The sequence below is a fragment of the Sinocyclocheilus anshuiensis genome, unplaced genomic scaffold, assembly GCF_001515605.1.
Source record: "Sinocyclocheilus anshuiensis isolate Anshui unplaced genomic scaffold, SAMN03320099.WGS_v1.1 scaffold553, whole genome shotgun sequence".
In the NCBI taxonomy this organism is placed as follows: Eukaryota; Metazoa; Chordata; class Actinopteri; order Cypriniformes; family Cyprinidae; genus Sinocyclocheilus; species Sinocyclocheilus anshuiensis.
In genome coordinates, this window is record NW_015539821.1 from 587,781 (window position 1) to 601,943 (window position 14,163).

The 14,163-nt window shown below is 38.1% G+C and overlaps 2 protein-coding genes across 2 annotated transcripts in view; one reads left to right on the top strand and one right to left on the bottom strand.

The window, feature by feature from the left end:
- LOC107684045 (beta-tectorin-like) overlaps positions 1 to 14,163 on the bottom strand; it is an 82,537-nt gene that overhangs the window by 6,454 nt on the left and 61,920 nt on the right. The gene's annotated exons all lie outside the window — the stretch shown is intronic.
- LOC107684126 (glycerol-3-phosphate acyltransferase 1, mitochondrial-like) overlaps positions 5,664 to 14,163 on the top strand; it is a 36,506-nt gene continuing 28,006 nt past the window's right edge. Inside the window, exon 1 of the mRNA XM_016480339.1 lies at positions 5,664 to 5,854. The gene's annotated coding sequence lies outside the window, so the exon portion shown is untranslated. The remainder of the gene's footprint in view (positions 5,855 to 14,163) is intronic.

Here is a 14,163-nt window from a genome sequence, read left to right on the forward strand (position 1 = left end):
TGTAAGAGAGAATTCCACAGGAGATACCAAATGAGCAGCTTTTGTCTGGGAAGCCAAAAACTCCCTCTTTTCCAAAGAGTACGAAATAAGGATAAATGTTGTTATACACACTAGCATAATTAAACAGGAACGTGTCCAGAATATATATGCAAATGTTCTTGTTCCTTTGTGAATACACAATTAAGACCCAGGAGAGGGAAAGGAAGGGAATTGTAGAAGAGTTTTCTTTAGTAGTCCTACCACGGAGCTTAATCTTTATCCAAATGTTTCATTTACTGTGCAGTGATCATCTGCTAGGATATGTAATCATATAGTCAGTCCTGCACACTAGAAGCATTATATTAAATGCTCCTTCTATGGGATAAATAAAGTTTATTTTAAGCTATCTAGACAGATAGCAGTAAATGAGCAACTAATCGACTAAATGAATATATGTAGCCCACCTTCCTGAGAAATGTTACATGTAACTGGTTTACAAATGGCGATGTCAAGAATTCTAGCCATTTTGCTTACTTCAAACTCACAGTCCCAATCTAAACCCCGCCTTCTAAAAACATTTCATCCAATGCTATGTCACCAAACCTGATAGTGAAAAAGGATTGACGTTTATGATTGGCTCTGACTGGCTAAAAAGCTTTTTTTCTGTTTACAGACATTTACTATTTTTCCTACCACTTACAGTCTATGTTAACAAAAGTAACACAAAGTTTTGAAGTTTAAGTTTCTAATTCTTGTGAGAAACTCATTTCATTACGTGAAAGTTTCTCGAAAGTTTCTCTGTTAAGTATTACGAGAATCACATTTTTTACTCAACTGCCCTTACGAAAATGAACCATGGTTTTACTATAAATAAAACCAAAAAACTATAGTTACTATAGTTAAATCATGGTAACATCTCCGGTTACTGACGTAACCTTGGTTCCCTGAGAAGGGAACGAGACATTGCGGACAGCATAAAAGAAAGAGACACTTTTCTCTTCAAATCCTGAAGACTTATTCGCTCGCAATCGCCAATGGCGATCGAATGCGCGAAATGGGGGCGGAAAAATGCCCCATATATAAGCGGCGCTAAGCAGCATTTCATCAGATTTGCTGAGTTCCAATTCACCTACTTATACTATACCCTAAAAGTATGTACTCTTTTTGTGAAGAAAAAGTACATACTTTTGAGTATGTAGCAGAATAGTAGGCAAACTTTGGGACATACTACTTCATCACAACTTGTGCTGTGTCCCAATTCGCATACTATCCGTCCTAAATAGTATTCGAAAATAGAATTAGTATGTCCCAAATCATAGTATGTTTAAAAAAGTATGGCAAAGATTCTCGGATGGTCTACTACTTCCGGTTAGAATTCGAAGTGCAGATCGATGCACACTCTAACCATAGACATAATAAATACCTAGACTTCTCATTGGCAGCTCGACCGCACGTCAACGTCGCCGCCATATTGGTGCGGGCAACTGTCATATCGGGACAGAAGAAAACATACCTGACTCGTCGGCAGCTTGGGCATCTACAAACCGTCACACAATAATAAAAACAGATCTCGGGGTATTATCTTCCACAGGTAAGACTGAACAGTTGTTTCTGTATGTTTTTTGGTCATTTTTAGCTTTATGTTAACAGCTTAATTAGCCACCAGTGTCAGACTATTAATAGCTAGCGATAACGCTAGTAAGCTGTGAAATCCATGTAGATCACAAACCTCTGAAATCGGTTGATAAATGTAAACGTTATCGTGTTTTTATCCAGAAAAAAAACGCAGCTCCTCCGTTTACCTCCATTTATTTTTAAGGCAGTCTTGCCCTCACAAACATGGCAGACGCGTTGACGTATCGCAGCAACGGCTCAAAGCGGCCAACGAGGCCTCTAGGTATTTATATGTCTATGACTCGAACGGCTAATATTGCCCACAACACATTGCGGGGTGGACGAGGATTCAATTACAACTACCAACACGCAATAAAGGTGTTTTTAAAAAACTACAAACATGGCGGATATACGCGACCAATGGACAGGTAGATAAACGGATTTGAGTGATAAATAATCAATGTCTAACCTGATGAAAAAATATAAATTTAATGTTATCCATTGATAGACCCAGGACTAGCAGATCAACGTACCTCTTAATTTCTCTTCAGTATGGTAGGAAATCAAATTAAACGAAATGTGGATGATGTTAACTGTGATAAGATGATTGACAGGGCAGTTTAAACAGTAACAGAATCAAGCGGCAACCTCCCGCTCTCTCTCGTGAAGCCAACACGGAAGTGACTTAATTCGTCAACTGGCCGCTAGAGGCTGGCTGCAAAAGGGAGTCAATCCCATAGACTCCCTATATTAAAATGCCCAACTTTACAGCAGAAAAAAACGTTTACAGCCTGGTTCAAAAAAAGATTTTGGTCTGTATAGCTAATTTTTTCCCTTCATGACAACTGTGAGGGGGGTGAATTTTTTTTATAACTCATTCGTTTAAATTATATTAAGCCTTAAAGTTCTGCATAATTAAGGGCGTGGCCACTTGAGTGACAGGTGGATTGCCGCTGCTGTCACCGGCGTCGAGCTAGGTGGGCGTGGTTTCAGCAACCAGCTCCCGCCTCTTGCCCATTTTCGATTATCCGGGAGTGACTCGCTGCCAAGATGGCGACGGCCCACTTTGAGCTTCAAAAACGCTCTTTAGAAACCTACGGGTGAGGTCACGGACACTACGTCCATGTTTTTATACAGTCTATGGACAGAATGCACGTAACTAAGCAACAGAGCGTCCCTTAAAGAAGCAGCTATAGTATGTCTCAAAGTTTGCCTACTATTCTTCTACATACTCAAAAGTATGTACTTTTGGTCTTTAACAGATGCTCTGTTGCTTAGTTATGTGGTTACGTGCATCCTGTCAGTATTTAAACTGCCCTGTCAATCATCTTGTCAAAGTTAACATCATCCATATTTTGTTTAATTTAATTTCCTACCATATTGGAGAGAAATGAAGAGGCACGTTGATCTGCCAGTCGTGGGTCTATCATGCCGAGAACTCAGCTCATGTGTTTAATGATTCTGAATGAAACTTGAATAGAATTGAATTAAACTTGAATTGAATCTGTTTAATGATGCATTTAAAAGTTAATGACCAAACAGCGGGTCTATCATGCCAAGAACTCTGCTCATATGTTTGCACAATGATGCATTTAAAGTTAATAACCAAACGTATCTTTATAAAAGTTCACAGTGTTGCTGCAGATTAAATCTAACGCGGATAACATTAAATAAATATTTTTTCAACAGGTTAGATATTGATTATTTATTACTCAAACCCCTTTCTCTACCTGTCCATCGGTCTCACATATCTGCCATGTTTGTAGTTTTTTAACACTTTTTATGCGTGTTTGTAGTTCTAGTAACACGGCATGTCTCGTTTCCTTCTCAGGGAACCGAGGTTACATCAGTAACCAGAGACGTTCCCTTTCGAGATAATAATAATAATAATAATAATAATTCATTACATTTATATAGCACTTTTCTAGGCACTCAAAGCGCCTTACATTGTCAGGGGGGATCTCCTCATCCACCACCAGTGTGCAGCATCCACCTGGATGATGCGATGGCAGCCATAGTGCGCCAGAACGCCCACCACACACCAGCTTATTGGTGGAGAGGAGACAGAGTGATGAAGCCAATCAGCAGATGGTCTCAAGACGTTGCAGACAGCATAATCTAACGCTTTGTGCATAGGCGGAGCGTGTGTGGCTGGGGAAGGCTTAGACTTCCCCTGGCCAAGGGGAGTCGGGGACTTGGGGCAAAAATGCCCCTGCACAGACAAATTAAATCTATTACGTCTGTTGCTAACAAAGTGAATATGAATAGACAGTGTCCATTGCGGCATTAAATTAAGATCTGCTCATGTTGCACCGTATTTCATTTTAGGCGTTTTTACAGTGTTGCGCATTTTAACCAATCACACACAATTCTGTTGAGCTTAGGAATGCAATGGCCAATCAGAGGCGTTCAGATGAGTCATCGCTGAAACTCATCAGTTTTGTTGAGTGTGCGTGCGTTCCGGACTCTTGCGAATTCTCTCATCATAAACAACAAAGCGCAGATGTACGTACAATGTGTGTAAGAGATTCATTTCACAGTGTATACAGCTTCAGTGATTTATAACCATAGTTTTGTTTTTTTGAGAGTGCTTAAACTCGCGATAGATTAAAGTTAGTGATAATGTCACTTTCTATATATAATTTATTCTCCACATTCGGCTGCTTTTAGCCTTACCCTGGAGTTGGCTCACCCTCCGCCTATGGCTTTGGGGAACGTGTCATGCTGTGTTACTGCGAAGGGCGCTCGGCATGAGCGGAGACGACATATAAGCGCAGCAACGCTCAGCAGCAAATGCAATGCATGGTACAGCCACTGTACACAAATACTAATAAGCAGCACATTCTAGACAGGAGCTGGGAGAGGGGGTGACGCTTACATTTTTTTTAGCATTGCAATGCAGGCAGTTAGGGCCCTCAGTGGCGGATTCTTCATGGGCGTGGCCAGGCAGAAGACTCAATGCTTGAGTCTGCCGGGGATCCCGATGGGTCCCACTCAGGTCAGGTAAAACCTAAACCTAAATGATATCTATTTAATTTTCGTAAGGGTGTGGCAGGAAAAGCATGGTACAAGTCCTTGTAGAGACTGAAAGAGTGCCATCTTCTCCTGTTCTGTTATTTTTTGTAGTTTTAAATAAATGATCTGTTCTTGGATATTTATTTGCCGCCGTCATGGCTGATGCTTCTCCGACAAGCTGCTTCTTCTTCGGCTTTTGCCTTGATACTCACCACCAGCAACATGCCCATGGACACTGTAGACTAGCAGTCTGCATGTGTAATTGCACGTAGACGCAGAAGTCTAAATGAAAACCGCCGCATAGCCTACTGCGCAGAGGCTACAGAGTGCAGAAATCTATGAAGGTAGAATGACGTCAAAAAGATTTGCATACGCAGGGTAATATTTGTGGAAGTGTACATAAGACTGTAAGCGTAAATTAAATTTGCATGCGCAAGATAAACTTTGTAAAGGTGTAAATCGCGTTTCAAGCGCTGCAAATCTTTTTGACGTCATTCTACCTTCATAGAAATCAACCTACAGTATTTGAGTGGAAAGATGTTTCCCCAAAGCGTCTGTCGCAACGTCGAGAGACCATCTAGAAAGGGAACCACTGATTAACCATGGTTTTGCTACACTAACCATGTTTAACCTTGGTATTTGTAGTAAAACTCTGGTTATATAAATGGTAATCAATACTCAAAAAAAAAAAAAACAGTACACTTTCACTATGATAAATCCATGGTTAATTTTCGTAAGGGTGTGGCGGAAAAAGCTTCCATACAAACGTGCTTTTTTTTTAACATGAAGGTGCTAAGAAATCGCTGTACTTGTTAACAATTTACATAAATTTAAGTAGCCTCACAATTCACGTTTAAAGTATGACTCAGTTTATGCTGTAAAACAAAACGTAAATGTCTCTTCAAGTAATGTTAACCACATCCTGGCTATACAAACTGAGCAGCTCTAAAAAAAATAGTATCACAGGTCACAATAGCTGGGTCTCACTTTTTCACACATAGGCCTACCTAACTACGACCCTTAGTGGCTCTACCCAGAATGACACCACTGCCATGACAGCGTAGGGCGAGAGTAGGGCAGGCGGAATAAACTCAGCTCAACTGTCATACATCTTTCTCCTCTGTGCCGTGTCTGGAAAGTGCAGTGCTGGTTGGATTGTGGGCGGTTTCAAGGACGAGAGCCGGTTTACAGTACGGAAAAGTGGGCAATTTCATCAGCAATGGCGCAAAAAAGACATTTTCTACAGGTAATGTTTTCCTCGTTGCAAACCACGTTTTGTCTGCGTATTTCGTTTCGTTTTGATGCACAATGAGAGTGGGCGCATGTTAGCAAGCTAGCACAAGGGAAGGGGGGCTGCTCAATGAGTACACCGATGCAGCGAACCGGCAAAACCAAATGACTTTAAATCTAGATGTATGGTCAAATGTATGATATTTTTGGTTTGACCGCTTACAGTCAAGTGCCAACCATTGTCTGTCTTAAATTAATTTCACATAAAAACCCAAATAACTGTTTATCGCCGTCGCTTTATTTAAAAAAACACCGTTTACTGTTGCAGTGTTTGCAGATGCAGTGCTTTCAGGGTGAAATGTCCTGACTGAGTTGACAAAGACTTAGTTAAAAGCACTCAGTTAAACTAGCATGCAGCTACAGTAACGCGACGACATCAGTGGAGGCGCGTGCTTTAATCTCAAACGGCGCTCAGTGTTGCCAGATTGGAAATGTCCAAGTATCGTACCAGAAGCTCAAAATTATCGTATTTGGAAGAAAATTATCGTACACGAGTGAAAACGTACAGAATACAGCTATTTATCTACTAGACTAGAACAACAACTTTTTGACACAACCTTCAAAAATCGTATTAATCAAAAGCACGTCTAATTAAATAATGAAACGTATACTATTCAACATCAAATTAGGGCCGCACGATTAATCGAATGCGATTGTCATGCGCATTTTGATAGTAATGTCGGTTCTGTAATCAGCAGGAAAATAAAAGTAGTTTTTATAAATTAACACATTAATTTAATTTATCTTTTAATTAATGAAAATTAAACAAATTTAATTTTTTGGCAAACAAAGGGGAATTAAAATTAAAACATGGAAGAAATATTGTGACTATTCCTTAATAATTTTAGTAGTAGTTGTACGTACATTCTACTGAACAATAGTAATACATTTCTGGCAGAAAATCTATATTTTTGACTCAGAGCAGTTCTGGGGATGTTGTTCATGTATTTATGTCTTATTTAGTGAGAAGGCAGATGCTGAAATCACCGCGAGCATTATGCGCGCTTCAGTATGTGTGTAGTAAACAAAACCGCGTGACATTCATTCAGACCATAGACTATGATTCAGACAGACACAGAACATGCAGGATTTATATTTAAATAGCCTTTTTGCGGCTTAATATTTACAGATACTAGTCCATATCACGATTTAAGTTGAGACAAATTCCGTGACATTCCACGTTATACAGTAAATTCCGTTGATTGGATTCCGCAATTCCATCCGTGTTTTCCGCTTCGCGGAAACCACAGGGCCATAGGCGTACCTTGTGGGAAGGTCCAAACTCTACCTCTGAGTCGCTGTCATCAGAATCCTGCGTGTTGCCAGATGTTGAGGGTCCTGAGGTGTGCACCAACCCATTTAGAGCGTCTGTAATAAGCCGATTTCATGGCTTTGTTTTGATGAGGTTGACTTTGGAAAAAACACTTTCTGAAATTTCGAAATTATCGTACATTATGGGATTTTTTTCGTTATTGATCGTACAGAGGTCAAAATTATCATACACATACGATAATTATCGTACATCTGGCAACACAGACGGCGCTCAAGATCAACCTTTAGGAAGTCAGACAGAAAATTATGTGAGCCGTTTTATCTATTTATTAGGGGTTAAAGTCTATTGTAATTGTAAGGATTATTATTATTATCATTAGGGGTTCAAGCACGCAGTGCTGAAACCCTATTGTAATTGTAAGGATTTTTATTAGGGGTTCAACTCATTAAATGCACTAAAACAGTACTGTTCAAAGGTTTGATGGATTCATGCTTAAATATTATAAAATCACTGTTAAAACATTTAAAATCACATTGAGTCAAAGTTTACCATTTTGTTCATACAGACATATCAGTTTTTACAATTATGCCAGATTATGATTACAGTGAAACCTGAAAATGACATGTAAACTCTTAAAAAGAGAAGACTTGCAATAAGTTTTGTCACCTATCATTTATTTCAAATATCTATATCTGCAACAAAATGTGTGTGCATGTATGCCTGTGTATGTGTGTGTGTCTCTGTGTCTGTGTGTTTAAGTATGCTTATTGAGGATTAATAAACTAGTTTAATCATTTCATTTCAGTGTGTGTGTGTGTGTGTGTGTCTGTGAGCATATTCTACATTTTGGATGTGTTTTACTGTCAGCCATATATCCAGGTTGGCCTAGACCCTAAAATAGACCACCTTAAATGCCTTTATGTGCTTGAACCCCGGTCATTGCTGCTTGCAGCTATATTTATTCTTATTATTATTATTCTGCCGTAAAACTGATCGTGCAGACCAAACCGTATACATCCTAGACCTGTTTCAGACTGTCAGGCCAAATCCGATTGAAATCCGATCATTTAGATAGTCTGAACGGCAATGAACTATATGAAATCCGATTTTTGCAACTCCGTTTTGAGTTTTGAAATCCTATTAAAATCGCATTCCTGGAAATCCGTTTCAGTCTGACCGCTCAGATTTTGCGTAGCTTTTTCACGTTCTCATGCCACATGAAAAGTAAACACATCAGAAAAGATGCTGTAGCTGCATGCTGAGTGCTTTTTAACCGAGTCTTTGTCAACTCAACCACGTTGAGCTCGAGCAAACTGCCAAGAACAGTCTGAACGCTTGAGCCGCATGCACAGTCAGCACAATATTACATTTGAATATACTGTCCTTGCAGAAACAAGTGGTGCATCCGAAATCGCGTACTAGTGAGTAAATATTACATTTGAACCGTTAAAAAGTATGTTCTATATAGTATGAATATGGGTAGTATGAATGAAATTCGGATGTACTACATACGCCATGTTGTTACTGTCACATGACCTACCAGCGTCAGTTTCGTAGCTTCACTGCCATTCATAAATTCTCTCCTGTGGCTTCATGGAATAGTATCCATAAAGTGTCCATCAAATGCGCACTTCAGAATCCAGGCAGAAGTAGTAGGTCATCTAGGTACTGTTCGCCTACTGTTCTTTTAATTCTATGAATTCGGACATACTACTTGCTAGGGCTGGGCATTTACTACACAGAGCCGTAGATCACTGACAAGCTACACAAAATCGCGTTCAAAATCGCAGGCGATTCATTGCCAATTTTGAGCGCGATTTTGTGTAGCTTGTCAGTGAACTACGGCTCTGTGTTGTAAATGCCGCTCCATCTGAAAGCACGTGCTGGAGATTTACTACTAATCACCAGAAGCGGCTTTACTGACGAGATGCGCATGAAAATCGCATTCGATTTTTTGCACAGCCCTACTACTTGCCTCACATACTGTTTTTCACATACTATAGTAGGGAAGTATGCGATTTCGGACACAGTGAAGGTTGTGTTGTTGTGAATAGCAAGTAAAGCGGAAAATGACAATATACTGCTAGTCTACCCACCTCTTAGAGTTTTGAGACCGGCGGAGACGGCAGCATGGAATAAAGCCGCACATGCAGCTTCCTACCTTGACGTAATATTATTATCCCTTATTATAATCCATCGCGACGGCAACATGTCGTCATGTTGTAAGACAACATCTGTATTGCAAACTGTATTGCTCTTATTGTTGTTTTTAGCGTAGGCATACCAACAGAACGTCATTGCCATAGAAACCAATGCAGATATTTAGTAAAACGAAAGAGCGCCATGGACACACAAATCAGAATTGAGCAGTTGCGATACACAGTGTGGATAGTCAGTCATTTAGATTGGATTCCAATTTGATATGAACAAAAATCGAATTTGGACTGACAGTCTGAACAAGGCTCTAGAGACTTGAAACTTGGCCAGATGGTAGAGCTCCATTTGGGAAGACACTGGCAAAGACTCACCCTAATCGGCCAATAGGGGATGATCAAAAATACAAAATCGCTTATAACTCCTAGTTTGTCATAGACTCAAGTGCCTTATATCATTGGAATCCTTGACTCAAGACAAACAAGATTTTATTTTATATATAGTTATATATATATTATAGTTATATAATTTTTATATATTTGATAGTTATTATTTTCTTCTGCCATTTTGAATTTTTCACAAAACCTACTTTTCCTAGGTTTTTCACCCAATTGGAACCAAACCAGTGCAGAAAAGTTCTCTGAAATTTGATTAGCAAAAGTTATTAAAATCAAGTTGTCGGTCCATTGTCGGTCAGAACAGGACTCAAAAACATTAAAAGTGGGTGGGGCCACTTTTACTAAAATGGCTATAACTCTTGAATGGAATGAGCTGTATTTACCAAACATATGAATGAGCTCAGTCTTTGGTCAAATTACAAAAATTGTGGAGTTTGACCACTATAACAGGAAAAAAAAAAAACATGAAAATGGCTGTAACTATGCACACGTTAGTCTGATTGACTTGAAATTTTGCAGGCAGTGTCACTGTCCAAGGTGCATGAAGGGAATTGTCCATGAGGCAATTGGTGTATCTTGAGAAACATGGCCATTATTGTATTCGCCATCAGCAAATGAATATTAAGCACATATTAGACGAGCTTAACGGATGCTGATCAGAATGAAACGCGATGGGCCTGTTTGACTCTTTGCCTTAGAGGTCTGTGAGAAATTTGAAAGAAATCGGCCACTAGGTGGTGCTATCGTGTTTTACGCCTCGTATATCACACAATGTTACACCCACACAGACACACACACACAATATTCATATCATATGTTAGATCTCCTCATTCCGAACAACTGCATCTAGAACCACTGCTGTCAATCAAACCATTCGTTAAATATTTGGCATCATGTAAAAAAGCTACTTTTTCGTCCTTAGACTTAGGACTTAATAGACTTAACCATTCTTGAATAACGCACAAATGAATTTGACAAAGAGCTTGCCAAAGTGCACACATGGCTATATCTCCTCAATGCTTTATGGTGTTCAGACCAAACTTGGAGTTTATGACATCCATGTCCTGAGGTTACCTGTACAGTTTTGGCACAGTGCCACCTAGGGGTCAGGAGATATGAAAAATGCCAAAATTGATATGTTTTTCTGCAATTCTTTGGCATATTGGCACCAAACTATGTGTGTGTCATCGTCACCCCTAGTTAACCACACCACATCAATTTGGGAGCAGCGCCACCTATTTGTCAACACTGATAAATGAATAAATAATATTTCTAGTGATTTTATTTATGATTTTTCAGCTTTTTTGGGTAAAATCATCTTAAAATGTCTATAACTGCTCAAAAGTCTTAAAACACTTGAACCTAGGTAATCGCTGCTTGCAGATATTTTTTTAATGGGTTTTGTCATTTATGAGTTCTTGTGTTTAAGTAGTTTTAATTATGGATTTTTTCTGCAATGTTTTAGCAATAAACATTAAATACACATCAAAATTAAATAGACAAAATGTGTACTGAAAAAATTGAATATTAATGTAAACTGAAAAATAAACTAAAATCTGCATCTGAATGATAACAGAGTCTAACAGAGCCAGACGCTTTCACTTAGATTAATGAAACGGGAACCAAATGTTGATTTGTTGTTAGTGGGACAGGCCAAATCACAATATAGATAGAGATACAGATATTTTTTAAAACTCTAGCTACTTTTCATGCTAGTTTAATTTTATGTTAGATAATTGGTAAACACATCTATCAGATCACAACATTTGTCCTCTAATCTTTAAAAGGGGACACACATCTTGCATGTTGACACAGTACCGTTATATACTGACATTTGATCTTACCAGTTTTATTTAAAGATTTTTACATGCTGATATAAAATTATATAATTATAGCCTTTTTCCGTAGTGTCTCCGGTATAGTCCCTCTCAAGCAGGGGCGGTTCTAGAGCATTTTAAATGGGGGTGGGCCAGGCTGGGGCACTGCCTCAATAGAGGGTGGCCGGGGGGTGGGGGGTCTAAGGACTATGGTACACTATTAAGAAGTGCTAACCTGCAAATTCTATCTTATCAAATGCAGTATTTATCAATATAACCCAATGTATAGATTAAGATCAAATTTTTTAGTTGAATAAAATCAAATAAATTGTTAACATATGAGAAATTGTACATATTCAATTAAGAAAAACACTTAAAAGGACTTTACTCAAGTGAAAACACTTTCATCATCCTCATGAATATGCTGGGTTTCTCTCATATCTAAAGGCTGCAACACGCCAGTTTTTGTTCCGTGCTGAGTTATACAATTTAATCCTTTCATGATAACATACAGTATACACGCTGCTAATAATTTATTAATTGTACAGTGTGAGATTCATTGGTCATAACAGAACTTTGTGACATCGCGATGAACAAAGAGTGACAGCTTTTTAGTGGGTATAAAGAGTGCTCTTTGTGAGTTTTCTAGGCTTATAATCCATTTAAAATGTAAACTTTGTTTTTCGGCCACACACACGTTGCAAAGTTTCGGGAATGACATCCGCATATTTATGCGGGATTTGCTCTCGAAGTAGCAGTGATTGACATAGTGATAACCATAGCAATAGATGGGACAAAATATGTGAAAATGTGCATTAAGTAGCCTACAAAAACAACAAAATACAAATGCACTAGATAAAATAAATAAAATAATGCATATTTACAATTTAAGCACTTAACTAAAATAAGTATTAAATAATAAAATAAATAACATAAATAACTAGACTATAATCAGCTTGCTTCCATTTAGTGAGAAAAGCCTACTCTTCAACTGAATTAGAAAAAAAAGCTCCTCTGGTCTTCAGTGATGCGAGGATAACGTTTGAGCGGTGTGCATTATTATTATTTTTGTTCCACCCCATGCCCTCCTCTTTCCTCCTCTGACTGAAGTTGAGTAACGCTACAGGTGCTGTTGTCTCTGTTTTTCTTCTTTCTGCTTTTCTCTCTTTACTCTTCTGCTTTAAGTTATTGTGCTGTTTTCCTACGGCTAATTTAACACTGTTGCTGATAACATCGTTTCCTTTTTGGTAATAGTTATCCTTCTAATTTTTGTTAAGTTTAGTCACAGCTAATGTAACAAAACACACTGTGATGATTCCAGTATTAATAAAAGTTGTACTTAAACTGTGTGTGAGGTGAAGAATATTCATTATAACCTATTTATTATACAATATTTATTATTCCTTATGCTTAGGCAAGCCATAATTAAGATACGTTGAAAATGTAGCAAAAATGTGAAATTATGAGATCTAAATTCATAATTATGACATAAAAATCACAATTATGACAAAAAGAAAATCGACTCGTCAGATTTTACCCTGATAGCCTCTCTAACCTCATAGTTTCGACTTTTTGTCAATTTCACCGATACCAAAGCATGACATTTTTTCTTATATAGCCTATGTGGTGGAAATGAACTATTACTAATAAAAGTATGTTCTGTCGTATTGATTAGATGTATTAAAACATTATTTGTTGTCCAGAACGCAGAGGCGGTTCTAGAGCATTTTATACCCGAGGGATGTAAATTTTAGAGTTATAAAATCAAATAAATTTTGTTAACTCATGAGAAATTGTACATATTCAATTAAGAAAAACACGTAAAAGGACGTTAAGGCTTTACTCAAGTGAAAACACTTTCATCATCCTCATGAATATGCTGGGTTTCTCTCATATCTAAAGGCTGCAACACGCCAGTTTTTGTTCCGTGCTGAGTTATACAATTTAATCCTTTCATGATAACATACAGTATACACGCTGCTAATAATTTATTAATTGTACAGTGTGAGATTCATTGGTCATAACAGAACTTTGTGACATCGCGATGAACAAAGAGTGACAGCTTTTTAGTGGGTATAAAGAGTGCTCTTTGTGAGTTTTCTAGGCTTATAATCCATTTAAAATGTAAACTTTGTTTTTCGGCCACACACACGTTGCAAAGTTTCGGGAATGACATCCGCATATTTATGCGGGATTTGCTCTCGAAGTAGCAGTGATTGACATAGTGATAACCATAGCAATAGATGGGTGCACTAAATTTTAATAAATGCATATTTACAATTTAAGCACTTAACTAAAATAAGTATTAAATAATAAAAAATAAAATTAGAGAAGGCTGACTATAATCAGCGTGCGAGTGGAGATTCGATTAGATTCGAAAAAACGATATAAATACTGTTCAGTTTCTTGCACAGACCGATCGTTTTGTGTCTTTACACATCAATGTATCATCTGAGAAAAGCCTACTCTTCAACTGAATTAGAAAAAAAAAAGCTCTTCTGGTCTTCAGTGATGCGAGGAATGCGGGGATGCGTACATGTATATCTGAGCGAGAGAGACAATTCATAAAAGAACCATGTATATTTAAAAGATTTAAAAGCGTTTTGTGTGAGTGAAGGAAATC